Source organism: Aethalodelphis obliquidens, unplaced genomic scaffold, assembly GCF_003676395.1.
Source record: "Aethalodelphis obliquidens isolate GAN/ISIS:26980383/991018 unplaced genomic scaffold, ASM367639v1 scaffold45, whole genome shotgun sequence".
Taxonomy (NCBI): Eukaryota; Metazoa; Chordata; class Mammalia; order Artiodactyla; family Delphinidae; genus Aethalodelphis; species Aethalodelphis obliquidens.
The window spans coordinates 15,779,415-15,794,266 of NW_020837989.1; the positions used below are offsets into that span (position 1 = coordinate 15,779,415).

Sequence of the window (14,852 nt, forward strand, 5' to 3'; positions counted from 1 at the left end):
ATATATTCCCCTTCCCTATTTTCCCTCCTGGAGACGAGAAACATCCAAGTCTGACCAGGCTGTGCGAACAGGCCTGGCCAGGCCAGCGGCATCACCAAGAGGCTGTTCTCTGGCTTTGGAGAAAGTGGGAGTTTAAAGGGAGGGATTGGGAGGACCCAGGCCGTAGAGCCAACCAGCCTGTGTCTGTCTGGGCTCCACCACTTCCTAGCTGTGTCACGCTGGGGGATTACTCGAGCTCCTGTCTCACTAGGTGGTCATGGGGGGTGCCCCATGATGCAGCTTTATAAAGCATTCAGCACAGCTGGCACATGGCAGGAATTTGATAAATGTGATCTGCAGCAGCCAACCCAAAGGTCTGCTACCTTGAGACTCCCCTGCCGCACAATGGCAGAAATTCTGTGCCCCCCAGTCCCTGTGAGTGTCCCCCAATCCCATGTGCACAGACTGCAGTCACCACGTGGGGTCCACTAAGCTCTTCTGCTCCAGCTCACAAAACCCACTGGGACTCAGCTCGGAGCTCTGTGGTGACCTAGGTGGGTGAGATGGGGAGGTGGGGTGGGAGGGAGATGCAAGAAAGGGGGGCTATATGTATACATATAGCTGATTCACATCGTTGTATAGCAGAAACTAACACAACATTGTAAAGCAACTATACCCCAATTAAAAAAAAAAAAAAAAAACACTTGGGAAAAATGCCCCAAATCCATGTGGATATCCGTGTCTGCAGTGCTTCCCACAGGTGCCCCTAGAGCTTGCCACCCGTCTGAGGGCCCAGGTGGAGTGCTGAGTTCTGCGCAGAGGCCAGGAGATCCCTGCCAAGCTCTGGACCTCACTCGACCACCAGGTCACCAGAGCAGCTGTGCTCATGTCCAGAACTGCACAGAGTCTCTGGTCTAACCGCAGCTCCTAGTTTCCAAAGTATGCTGGGAGGAATCATCTACCTTAGAGGAGCCTCAGTTTCTTCATCTGGAAAATAGGAGGGGGATATGGACTCAATTGTGTTCCCCCAAAATTCATATATCAAAGTCCTAAACCCCCAAGATATTTGACTATAGGACCTATAAGGAGGTAATAAAGGTTAAATGAGTAGGGTGGGGCCCTACTCCAGTAGCATTAGTGTCCTTCTAAGAAGAAGAAACATCAGAGCTTGCTCTCTCTCTCTGTGTACAGAGAAGAGACCATGTGAGGACATAGCAAGAAGGCAGCTGTCTGCAAGCCAGAAAAAGAGGTCTTACCAGAAAACAACCCTGGTGATACCTCGATCTTGGACTTCCAGCCTCCAGAAGTGGGAGAAAATAAAGTTCTGTTGTTTAAGCCACCCAGCCTGTGGTATTTGTTTATGGCAGCCTGAGCAGACTGATACAAAAGTGGTGAATAGAATCAGTGCTCTGTGGACTAAGGGGTACATTGGAGGTGCCACAGAGGCTGGGAACCATGGGAGGCAGGGCAGAGGGAGGCTGGGGAGATGGGGCTCCAGATCCTTCATACCTCACTCCATCGGAACCAGCACGTATTTTAGCTGTTTTTTTAGTTCAGGTTTAAGCGCCTTTTTTTTAAAAAAAAAAAAAAAAAAAAAGAACGTTTCCTTGATGAACAGGTTTTTGAAACCCCAGGATGGAAGGATTTCTGAAAGCCCATGTTTGCTATCTTAATGGTATCTATTACCTGCACTGAAGCATTATGAAGTCTCTGGACTCGAGGACCTGACCAGCTTGAAGGGTCCGTGGCTTGGGAGCCATTTTGGTTGCCAACACTGACGATGCCTTTACCATGTATCCCAGCTGCCTTCCACGGTTTACATTTATTAACCCATTCAATCCTCCCCAACACCCTATGAGGAATGCTTATCATCACCATTTTACGAATGAGAAAACTATGGTTCAGATAGGTTAAGCCACTTGCTCAGGGCCACACAGAGTGATCTGTTTGATTCCAAAGCCCATGACTACCCTCACTATCTTAGAAGAAAGGAGAAGTCACAGGGCAGTCACTTGGTCAGCAAATATCACCCCAATCTCACTGCAGCTGAGACCTGCCATACAGAGTGAGGAATCTGCCCCTAAAATCTCAGGACCTAAGTCAATAGGCTGTTTCCTAATTCTCCTCAGAATCCTATGTACCTCACAAACCAGCATTCAGCTATGCTGCTCCAACTAATTTTTGCATTTGCTGCTACATATTTGGATTTGGGCCTCTGAAACACTGAGGTGAATTTATGTAAAATGGGCAAATGATCATTTTGAATTTTGTAAATGTTACTTAATGTTTTCTTACTGGACCTGCAGAACTAACAATGTCTCATTAAAGATTCCAGACATTCAAGAAAGGATGAGTAGTGCTCGCTTCGGCAGCACATATACTAAAATTGGAACGATGCAGAGAAGATTAGCACGGCCCCTGCGCAAGGATGACACGCAAATTCGTGAAGCGTTCCATAATTTTTAAATTATTGAATGTGGAAGAGAAAATCAAGCTTAGTAGTTGAAAATTATTTTCAGAGCTTTAGATGGCCATCATGCAGCAAATGTCGGTCATTTTTATTGTTTATACATGCCTTCAACATTTTATTTACAACTTCCTTAATTATCTTTATGCCCATTATTTGATTCTTTTTTTTTTTTTTTTTTTTTTTTTTTGTGGTACGCGGGCCTCTCACCGTTGTGGCCTCTCTCATTGTGGAGCACAGGCTCCGGACACGCAGGCTCAGCAGCCATGGCTCACGGGCCCAGCCGCTCCGCGGCATGTGGGATCTTCCCGGACCGGGGCACGAACCCATGTCCCCTGCATCTGCAGGTGGACTCTCAACCACTGCGCCATCAGGGAAGCCCCTGATTCATTTTTTTGATTCATTTTTAAACTTAAGAATATTTTATATTTGTTGATTTGACTTTGTCCTGACAAATTATGTGTATATTTGTATATATTTATGTAATAGCATATAATACAATAGAAAACGTGTATATATTTACACACACAAAAAAAGAAAGGATGAGTAGAATAAAACTGTCATTATTTGCGGATAAATGATTGGCTACATAGAAACTCCCAAATGATATGCAAATATAGTGTCTGAACTCATTAGGGAGGTGTGCAAGATTGCTGGATACAAAAAGCATTTGCATTTGACTATATACCAGCAAGAATCAGTTAGGAAATGTAATTTTCTTAAAAAGATACCCATTTCTAAAGGCCACCAAAAAAAATTAAAGTACCTAGGAATAAATCTAGAAAGGATATGTAAACCCTTTGTGGAAAATGATCAAACTTTAAATGTCATTCAAAAAGATCTAAAGAGATGGAGAGAAATACAATGTTCTTAGAAAAGAAAATTTTAAATCATAATTCTGTTAATTCTAGCCAAATTCATCTATACCTTTAATCCTTTAATGCAATGTCTATAAAAACATCTCAACAGTTATTTTCAAGGGACTTGAAAAGCTGTTTCAAAAATGTATGTGGGGACTTCCCTGGTGGCGCAGTTATTAAGAATCCGCCTGCCAATACAGGGGACAGGGATTCGAGCCCTGGTCCAGGAAGATCCCACATGTCACGGAGCAACTAAGCCTGTGAGCCACAACTATTGAGCCTGTGCTCTACAGCCCACAAGCCACAACTACTGAAGCCTGAGTGCCTAGAGCCCATGCTCTGCAACAAGAGAAGCCACTGCAATGAGAAGCCTGCACACTGCAATGAAGAGTAGCCCCCGCTCGCCACAACTAGAGAAAAGCCTGCGCACAGCAACAAAGACCCAATGCAGTCAAAAATAAATTTTTAAAAAAATGCATGTGGTAGAACAACTGTCCAAGACAGCTAAGACACTTCTGAAAAAGAGTTAGTAGGAGCATGGGGTACAGTGGCAGGGGGAGCTACCCAACCAGATATTATGACTTACTGTTAAAGCTGGAGTAATGAAGACTGTTCATTGGAACAAGGACAGAAGATGGACCAATGGAACACAATAGAGGAGCTCGATCAATACTCATGTATATGCAGAAGTTTGATTTATGACCAAGGGGACATTTCAGATAGTGATTAAAGCCTGGACTCTTTGAGAAATGGTGTCGAGACAATTGGTGAATTAAATACAAATAGGTGAAATTGCATCCCCGTCTCACACCACATAAAAAAAAAAAAAGGCCCATCCATTCTGGGACTTAAATATGAAATACAAAAGTGTAAAATGTGGGGACTTCCTTGGTGGCGCAGTGCATAGGACTCCGTGCTCCCAATGCAGGCGGCCCGGGTTCGATCCCTGGTCAGGGCACTAGATCCCACATGCGTGCCACAACTAAGAGTTCTCATGCCACAACTAAGGAGCCCACCTGCCGCAACTAAGACCCAGCGCAACCAAAAAAAAAAAAAAAAAAAAGTGTAAAATCTTTATAAAGTGACTAGAGAAATATTTTACATGCTCAAGGATAGGGAGGATTTTGTAATCAAGAAGAAAAAGCCTAAATGATAAAGGAAACAACTGATAAATTCAACTACATTTTAAAAAGAGTACAAAAAGACAACTTGTTGGGGAAAGATATTTGGGACATATTTCACTAACAGGATTAATATACAGAATATATAAAGTACTTTCATGAATCAAAAAGAAAAAGTAAAAATAAATTGTAAACATGAGCAAAAGCCTTAAGGAAGCATTTCACAGAAGAGGAAACACAAATGGCCCACCGACATGCTCAGTCTCATTAGTCATCAGAGAAATGCACACTGGAAACCTTGATGAGATACCCTTTCACACCTGGTCTTAGCACACGTACTCCTTCACACCTACCAGACTGACTATAATTAAAAAGTCACTCAGCCCAGGGCTTGGAGACGATGTGAAGCAATGGGAACTGCCATTCACCACTGATGGTAACATAACTTGGTACAACCACTTTGAAAAAAGCTAGACCTTTTCTAACAAAGATTAACATGCACACTTTCTACCACCCAGCAATTCCACTCGTGTGCTATGTACCCTAGACAGACTCCTGCCCAAGGGTTCCAGGTGACGTGCACAGGGGTTCATTGCAGGGTTTTTTAGTAGAGCCAGGACCTGAGGGAGAAAGAGAGGCTCCTGGGGCACAGAAGGTAAGGTGCCATTCACCCCAAGGGTTGTGTAGGTCGTTGACTCTAATATCACACCCTTGGTGTCTGCAGTGGGTTGAATGGTAGCCCCCCAAAAGGGGGCCTGAAACATATGAATGTGACCATATTTGGAAAAAGGGTCTTAGAAGATGTAATGAAGATAAGGATCTAGAGATGAGATCATTCTGGATAATCTGGATGGGCCCTAAACTTAATGACAAGTGTCCTTATAAGAGACGCAGAGAGGAGAGACACAGAGGGAAGAGGGACAGTCAAGTGAAGATGGCAGAGATTGGAGTGATGCCGCCACAAGCCATAAACCAAGCAACACCTGGAGCCACCAGAAGCTAGAAGAGGCAAAGGCTCTCTCCTTCAAAGGGAGTGTGGCCCTGCCGACATCATGATAACAGATTTCTGGCCTCCAGAACTGTGAGAGAATACATTTTGGTTGTTTCAAGCCACCCCATGTGTGGTCATTTGTTATGGCAGCCAAGGAAACTAATATAGGGTCTCACTGTAGCCCCAGTTCTGTTGCTCAGAAGAGTAAAAAAAGGAAACCATCCTACTGTCCAACAACAGTAGAATACAGGAATAAATTCTGGTGTTATCTCACAAGGGAACATTACAGCCCAATGTATGAACGGCAGCTACATGGGTCAATTTGAAAGAACCTCCAAAAAAAAATGTTGAGTGAAAGAAGTCAGGGAAAACTACAAATATATGCTTCCATTTATATAAATTTCAAAAATAGGCCAAAGGAAACAATGTATTGTTTAGGTTTTCACGCACAGGTAGTAAAGCTATAGAAAATAGCAAATGACTGACTAACACAAAATAGTGACTACGATTATTTCTGGGAGGGAAGAGGCACTAGCAGCTTGCAAAGTCATGGGATTTTAGCTGGATGCTGGGGGACTTCCCTGGCGGTCCAGTGGTTAAGACTCCACACTTCCACTGCAGGGGGCGTGGGTTTGATCCCTGGTCCTGCATACCACGCAGTGTGGCCAAAAAAAAAAAAAAAAAAAAGCTGGACGCTGGGTACAACGGTATTTCTTATTTCTCTCTACACTCTACGTGTACCTTTCATAGACTTTTTGATACCTTTGATATTATTTATAACAAAAATGAATTAACAAAGAAGTATAGGCTTATGGTAATTAATCTTGTCGGTATGCTCTCCTCAGACGAAAGATGCCACAGGACATGGGCTAGTTAGATCATAAGTCATTCAGTCCATCACCTGACACATACGCACCAAGCTCCAAGAAGGGCTGATACTGTGCTAGGCTCTGACCTCTAAAACGAGGGCACAGATTTGCAGAGAAAAGTCTTGGGAGCTTGGAGAAGACAGAGAAAACACACTGACTTATTTGCAAAATTAATTTGCAAATTGAAACGTGTGTGTTTTTTTTTAACATCTTTATCGGAGTATAATTGCTTTACAATGTTGTGTTAGCTTCTGCTGTATAACAAAGTGAATCAGCTATACATATACATATATCCCCATATCCCCTCCCTCTTGTGTCTCCCTCCCACCCTCCCTATCCCACCCCTTTAGGTGGTCACAAAGCACCGAGCTGATCTCCCTGTGCTATGCGGCTGCTTCCCACTAGCTATCTATTTTACATTTGGTAGTGTATATATGTCCATGCCACTCTCTCACTTTGTCCCAGCTTAATACGGTATTTGTTTTTCTCTTTCTGACTTACTTCACTCTGTATAACGGACTCTAGATCCATCCACCTCACTACAAATAACTCAATTTCGTTTCTTGCAAATTGAAATGTGTTTAAGGGTCACGACTTACAACATTTTCCGTTACCCCAAAGCCTGAAAGCTTTCAGTGTTTGATAAAGGGATAAATCTACTGACTGGATAAATTCCATCCGGTTAAAAATGGAAGAAAGAACACATGCACTTAACACCCCAAAGCTCACTAAAATAAGATGAAGGGATTTTTTTTTTTTTTTTAAGAAAGACATAAACCCAGAAGGACAACATGAATAGGAGAAGAGACAGCAGAAAAAAAAAAAAAAAAAAGAAAGAAAAAAAAACAAACCAAAATAAACAAAAATCCAGCAACAACAAGAAAAAGAAAGCTGGAAAGCAGATGGATGAGTGGTTTCCAATTTAGCAGGCCCCGCAAAGCTGACTCCTAAGCCAGAGCCAGGCGGGCTGAGTTGCCATATAATTTGCACGCAGATCCTTGCAGAGGACTCAGGGTTGGCAGCCCCACGTATCCCTAGAAGTGGGGGCGAAGGTGGAGCCTATGAGCTGGAGAATGCGCTCAAAGGCTGTTTAAGTGGAAGCCGGACTCCTTCCGTCCTCGCTCAGTGCAGTCCCGGGTCTGCCTCTCCCTGAGGCTGGTGGACCCCGGGAGGTTTATTCTCTGAAGAGGGATACACAGAGGGTCTCTTTCCTGGGGGCAGCAGCTCAGTAGACAACAGTGGGATTAAGTGAATGTCTGCCTACGGTGGCAGAGACACCCCAGCCCTCTGCCTCCATCGGTTCCCCAGAAGGTTGGCAGCCGGGGGACCTAAGGATGGTGATTGGTACCCTGAAGAGCTCAGTGCTTGCCAGCCCTCATCACTGTATCTCATCAGTATGTCTCTCTCCCCTGGTTCCACAGCAGAGTGGTGGGACTGGAACCCAGACACCCAACCAAGCCTTCCAAGTCCATGTACTTTCACCTTTTTCTGCTGGCTCCCCCCACTCAGACAGATACTCCCCTCTGACCTCCACCCCCAGCCCACTGTCCCCAACTCCAATATACTTGTAGAAAGAATTAGCTGGCATTCCATCAGACACGTCGAGGGCCTGGCCACCCTTCCCTGACCTCGGTAAGCTCAGCCCTCACATTCCCACACCCGTGGTACCCCGGTCCACAGTGGATTCCTCAGGATTTTCAGGAGGTTTTCTGAAAATCAGGAGGAGATCTGAAGAGTCCCCAAGGGTCCTGGGCCCTGGAGTGAGAGATGATAACAGAGGGCAGAATCTGGTCCTCGAGGGCCATGCTTGAGAGCTTCCTGGTCAGACTCACAGCCGGTGGGTGAATGGGTGTCCCCTTCCCCAAGTGAGGGAGGGGTTAAACAAGTGCTTCGAGACCATCACATGCAGGGAAAGAGGAGAAGCAGCAGCTTCTGTGCCTTCCAGACCTGCAATGAAAACCCCAGGCTCCCCGCTCCTGCCACCCCACTGCTGCCAACACTGGCAGAGATGAAGGGTAAATCACGTCTGCCTAAGAGCCTTCTGAGAAGGGTAGCAGTGAAGCCGTTTCCACACAAAAGGCAGCAGCTTCTAGACTATCGGGAGGACAGGGATCAGGAGTTCAGATGATTCGCAGCCCTGCCCAGGATGGGAAGCACTCAGGCACAGCTGGCCTGTCTCCAAGGGCTGGCGCTGTTTGGTTCCATCTCTCATTCACAGATCTGCCTGACTGGTCCGCTCCAGAGCGGAGACCCCATAACGAGTCAGGAAAAAGAGCAGAAACACTCGCAAGAAACCCAAGAGGAATTCTGAAAAGATCCTCCACACCCACTCCCTCCCTGCTCCAACCCCAACTGTCATCAGCTCAAGCCACAAAGCCTTCCGTCCCTGGGGAGCCCCCAGCGCCATTCCTGCCTGCGGGTACCACACAGCCAGGACAAGAAAGCATTCCTTTCGGTGGGGTGAGGAGGAAGCGGGCCAGGCCCTGCCAGGCGGGAGGGGAAGAAGGATTCCATTCCCATTGTTCTCACTCAGACCGCCCAACAATGGGAGAAGGCGCAGGAGGAAGGAGGTGCCTTAGGAGTCTGTCTGACCTGCTGGAGCAGCAACAACCAGGGCATTCCAACCTCCCTACTGGTGTTTTCTCCCCCCTCCCTCCCCTAGAGTTTCCCACAGCATCCCTTCTTCTTCCTCTCCCTGCCCCCACCCTCTACTTCACCTTCAATCGGCAGGAACCTCAGGGCAGGGGCCCCAGCCCTGGTGCCTGTCACCTGTTGCCAGCCCCTGCTTGCCTTTAAGCTCTCTGCAACATTCCTTCTTGCAGACCTGCAGCCTCGACCCACACAGCTAAAACCCAAACATCTCCCCAGTCTGTAGACCCCACACCACAGTCCCAGGGCCACAACCACGTGGGGTAGAGACTGCTAATCAAAATCAGTTTCTTCCATTGTAGTCATCACTGTTTTTCATGAATACGTGCCAGGTACTGGGGATACAGCAGCGAACCAAAGAAAGATTCCCGTCCTTATGAAGCTTATGTCCTCGTTTTCTGCTCTCACCTGTGTGCCAGGTCTATGTGGCAAGAAAGTGTCTCCTCGGCAACCTGACCGGCGGTGTGGCAGTGTGGTGCAGTGGTTAGGGGTAGGGTTTTTTGACGCCAACTAGACCTGGGTTCAAGGCCTGTTTCTACCCATGTGCAAATTATATAACCTTAGGAGGATTTTTCTTAGCCTTCTACGTCTCAATTTCCTCATTTGTAAAAGTAGGGGTTTAGTATGGAGATAAGCATTATTGTTAAAAAAAAAAAAATTAGTTATCACAGGGGTTGTTGTGAGGATCCAGTGAGAAGATGCATGTCAAGGGCTTGGCCCAGTGTCCGGCATGTAATAAATAAATGCTCAGTTAACATCGGGTGAGCTCATGGGACCATTCCTCTATGGGGAAGCTGTCTTAGGGAAGGAATCTTTGCTCTGGTTTACTGTGTACTTGCTCAAGTTCCACTTGCCCTGACTGCTCCCTTTTCTGCAACATCTTATTGTGAGCCAGCTCCCACCCCAGAAATTCACAGGGTTGTTTATTTTCCATTTGTCCATATGCTCACCACAAACACAGAGGAGCTTCTCGGAGAGGCTTACACTGAGGAGCTATAATCGCAACCTTGCAGCCAATGCATGGAGCCAGGGGACAGGATCCAAATGAAAACGCTCTCCATATGGTTCAGATTTCTGGGATCCTTGAGAAGTACAACCCAGGAAGGTTTTTAATTATGTCATTGGGCTGTTTGAGAGAAAAGAGTACCCTCTGAGAGGACCCTTTCTGAGCTACCAAACTGGAAGATGACTCAGTCTCATCAACTATCTCCTTTGGTGTTGGGACAAAAAGGCAGGTCCCATCCTCCTGAAGACCTTCCTTCCCAAGAGGGTGAACACAAGAAGGTTTGAAATCATTCAATGAACGCAGTAGGGGCAGGGGCAGGGCCAGGTTGGGGACTGTCGCAAATAAATCTTGCCCACAGGTGATGTCTACCTGTTCATGTTTGCAGTGGGGGTGGAAAACCATTCTCAGAGTAGATATAAAACAAGGCCCTGAACTCACGAAACCCAGCTTCCCCAAAGATGTTAAATCCTAGTCTCATTTGGGGGCCATTTATGCAGATATTGAAAGACTCAAGGAGACATCCGAGGAGAGCGTGATCTAATCCTATTGTCTTAGACGAACGTGCTTTCCGAGTTCTTCTCACCATGAACTTGACTTACTGGAGCCTCACACTGCACACAGCCTCCTCATAAGTGTTACCACATTTGCTTGCCTGTTGTCAGTGTGCCTCAGATACCCAAGGAGTTTCCACTGAGCTCTTTGGCTTCTAGACACACAGGGCCGAGAGGAGGTGGGCAGAGCCATCATGTCCCTGTTGACCTGAAGATCTGGGATTGGCCGAGGGAATCCCAGGATCCACACTGGATTTCTCTGTGAGTGTGTTAGGGGGTGGAGGCGAATTAGGGGTGCTGGCTTGTCCTTCTGTGTACACTAGTCCATTGGAATAGGGAATCTGGTGTCAGCTCAGAAAACCCAAGGGGACAGGCCTGAAATGAAGACATTTTAAGTGGCAGAAGGCATGGGACTGTGTTTACTAATTGTGACATCCCTCAGGGTCTGCCTGGCAAAGTGGATGGCACGTAGAAGACCCTGCATCAGTCAGAGTTCTGGTAGGAAATAGGGGTCCGCTCCAACCAGAGGAATGAGAAGTTTCATAAAAGTTCAATTTACAAACTTGAAGGAAAGAAACAAGGGATAGTGCAGTGTCCCAGGGTGAGTCATAGTGGGGGAGCCTGAAGAGGCAGGGGGAGGGGAGAGTGCCCACCAAGGCAACCCAGCTCACTCTCCCTCCTCCCCCCAGCCTCCTGCTGGTGCTTCCCATTGGCCAAACCCAACCAGAAACCAGAGGGAAGTGAGCCCAAGGTGCAGACCGCCCCAGTCCATCCCCCACGTCACACGGCAAGGTAGAGAAGGGAGACACTGGTTCTGGAGGGGCAAGCAAAAAGACACCCAGCCCAGCCCTCAGTAAGGATTTGCTGGTTGACTGAGAAGCCAGCATCTGACCCAGGATGAAGCTAGAAGGGAAAGAGGCCTCTTGGTGCTCCTTTGTGTTATTGCTGTGGGGGGATAAAGTCAACACACTGAACACTTATTCACCAAGCACGGTATTAAGGGCATTACGTAAATGGTCTCAATCTTCACAACGGCCCCAGGAGGTGAGTGCTGCTATGATCCCCATTTTACAGGGGAAAAAACTGAGTCTCAAAAGGGTTATGTAATTGGCTTGAGACCCATACTTATTAAATGGATTCAAGTTTAATCTTACTGCTTTATTTTTATTTCCCCACTTTTCATTATGAACATTTTTAAATATAGAGAAAAGTGGAAAGAATAAAATAGTGAACATCCTTATATCAACCACCCAGATTCAATAACTGTAAGTACTTTGTCATATTCATTTTGTCTATAAGTATATGTAAATATGTAGTGGGTTTTTTTTTTGCGGTACACGGGCCTCTCACTGTTGTGGCCTCTCCAGTTGCGGAGCACAGGCTCCGGACGTGCAGGCTCAGTGGCCATGGCTCACGGGCCCAGCCGCTCTGCCATGGCTCACGGGCCCAGCCGCTCTGCGGCATGTGGGATCCTCCCAGACCGGGGCACGAACCCGTGTCCCCTGCATTGGCAGGCAGACTCTCAACCACTGCGCCACCAGGGAAGCCCTGTAGATTTTTATTTAGAAAAAATATAAGATAATTTGCAAATATTCCCTCATGCACCTTCTAAAATACGGACACTCTCCTCCTAATCACTCTACTATTATTACACCAAAGAACATTAACACCAATTTCCTGATAACAAGCAAACCAGTTTTGAATCAAATTTCTCTCGTATTCCCTAAAACATCTTTTAACTTATTTCTTTATTTGACCCAGGAGCCAGTTAAAGGTCATGCACTGCATGCAGTTGTTATGTATTTTTGTTTATTTGTTTTCATTTGTTTTTGTTTAATGTATCTTAGCCCCTTTTTTTTTTTTCTTTTTTTTTCTTAGCCCCTTTTAATCTAGAACTGTCCTGCCAAATTTAAAAAAAAAAAATTATATCAGCTTGGTGAAGAGTCCAGGCCTGCTGTCTTATGGAATGCTCTGTATTCTTGATTCATCTGTTTCCTCATGGTGTTATTTATCTTGTTTCTGTATTCCTTTTATTTCTGTGCACTGGAAGTAGAGGCTGGATTAGATTCGGGTTAAACATTTTTGGTAAGAATCCTTTACAGGTGATGCTGGCCCCCCTACTGCATCTCCTCAGGAGGACTGTGATGCCAAGTGACTCTCAGAGCCTGCACTCTGACCTGCCAATCAGAGGCCAGTTCCCCAGCCAGGTAGGAGGGGTGGCGGAGGGCTGGAGACAAGCTCGCCGACCATTAGAAAAATCCAGACTGAGGAATTCCTTACTGAGAGCTGTCTGGTTGGGAGAATGGAAAATCCATGGGAAAGAATAGGGTAAGATGGGCGAGCGACAGACGACCCTGCCTTCAGAGAGCCTTCAGTCTTCTCTAAGCAGTTGTGAAATAGGCCAAGAGCTCCGAGAAAAAGGACAACTCCCCGCTGCGAAGCACACACAGAGAGACCTGTGCCCCATTCTCATTTGAGCTGCCCCAATCCGCAGCGTGACCCTATTTACCACCAAAGATGTTTGCCTTTCTTTTTGTTCCATACATTTATGTATCATTTTATTCTTCTATAGCCACAATCAAATCTGAAATATGAGGTAACTCTCCAGGGATTCAATAAAGTTAATATATTATCTCCACACATTGAAAATTATAGAAAGAGTGATTTGGTAAAATTGTACCGTATCCTCACTTCATTTGTTTTCAAAAGTATTAAATTGCTTGTTCTTTTTTTTAAATTGAAGTTGATTTACAAAGTTGTAAAGTATCTATTTGATATATAGTGGTGTATAACTGTTAATCCCAAACTCCTGATTTAGCCCTCCTTCCCTCCCCTTTCCCCTTTGGTAACCGTAAGTTTTTCTGTCTATGAGTCTGTTTCTGTTTTGTAAAGAAGTTCATTTGTATCATTTTTTTATATGCCACATATAAGTGATATATGATATGTGTCTTTCTTTGTCTGACTTACTTCACTTAGTATGATCATCTCTAGGTCCATCTATACCGCTGCAAATGGCATTATGTCATTCTTTTTTATGGCTGAGTAATATTCCCTTGTAAATATGTACCACATCTTCTTTATCCATTCCTCTGTTGATGGACACTTAGGTCGCTTGCATATCTTGTCTATTGTAAATACTGCTGGTATGAATATTGGGGTGCGTGTATGTTTTCATCTTTTCCGGATATATGCCCAGGAGTGGGATTGCTGGATCATATGGTAGTTCTATTTGTAGTTTTTTAAGGAACCTCCGTACTGTTCTCCATAGTGGCTGTATCAATTTACATTCCCAGCAACAGTGTAGGAGGGTTCCCTTTTCTCCACACCCTCTCCAGCATTTGTTATTTGTAGACTGGATGTTTGTCTTTCTTATGTGGTCCCTTTTGCCCATCAAGTTATGTGGGTTTTGTTTTGGTTTGGTTAAGGATTGTCCTGTTGCAAGAAATAAAAATCCACCTCAGGTAACTTAAGTGAAAAAGTATATATTATATGGGAATGGATATATTTAAAAACAGACAGACTCATAGGGGTCTCAGACCAAGAGCTGTCCTACTCCTCTCAAACCACATCCAGATGAGTAGAAACAGGGATCCCACATGGGTCCTAAAAGCCCTGGTTTTCAGGACCTCCTCCTTTGGGCATTAGATTAGGATCCGTGACCTAATCAGGATCCACCCTGGTCCCATTGGATTTCTGCCTCCCAGGAATTCAGCACTAGAACTAAGACAGGCGGGTCAGTCTCTGCTCGCTGCTGAAATTGAGGACGTGTCACTTTAGTGAAGCTGAGAAAGCCAGCGTGTAGAGAGGGAACAGTGAGGCCAATACACAGAGGCCGGAGGTGTGTCTCAGGGTCCCAGAGGAAAAAGAGAGGCATCCCCACCGGCTTCTGCATGAGGGAGCCCAGTTCCTTATACTATATGACCCTTCTGGCTTAAGCCAGTTTGTAATGAGTCTGTGTAACCTGCCACTAAATCAATGTGACCAGGCAGTAGCATACCAGGGCAGGGCAGAGGAGCAGGTTGCCCCGTGGGAAGGAACAGTTTATCACGGACATTGTTTAGAATTGCTGGTGTATGGCAAGCAGTCCTCTGCTTCAGTGTCGTTCTTGAGTTTTTATTCTCTGCAGAAAACACAGCCCCTTAGTGCCTGCACTGGCGGCCGCTCCCAACCGCCCTGCTCTTTGAACACCGCAGAGACTAAGTCGGTGAGGACCAGATCAGAAGGGGTCTGGAAAGGTTTCTTAAAGCCTTTGTTTCCCTCTGCTTTCCCAGCCCTAATTCAAATACACTCCTGCAAGGAGCGCCCCTGAAAGAATTCCCAAGGGGACTGAAATTTTCCCTCTTGTCAGCCTGTGCAGGG

General features: G+C 45.8%; 1 non-coding gene across 1 annotated transcript; it reads left to right on the forward strand.

The window, feature by feature from the left end:
• The first annotated feature begins 2,335 nt into the window (after positions 1-2,335).
• On the forward strand, positions 2,336-2,442 carry LOC113606943 (U6 spliceosomal RNA). Its single transcript, XR_003427771.1, has one exon. It is a non-coding gene; the product is annotated as a U6 spliceosomal RNA (small nuclear RNA).
• Positions 2,443-14,852: the final 12,410 nt, after the last annotated feature.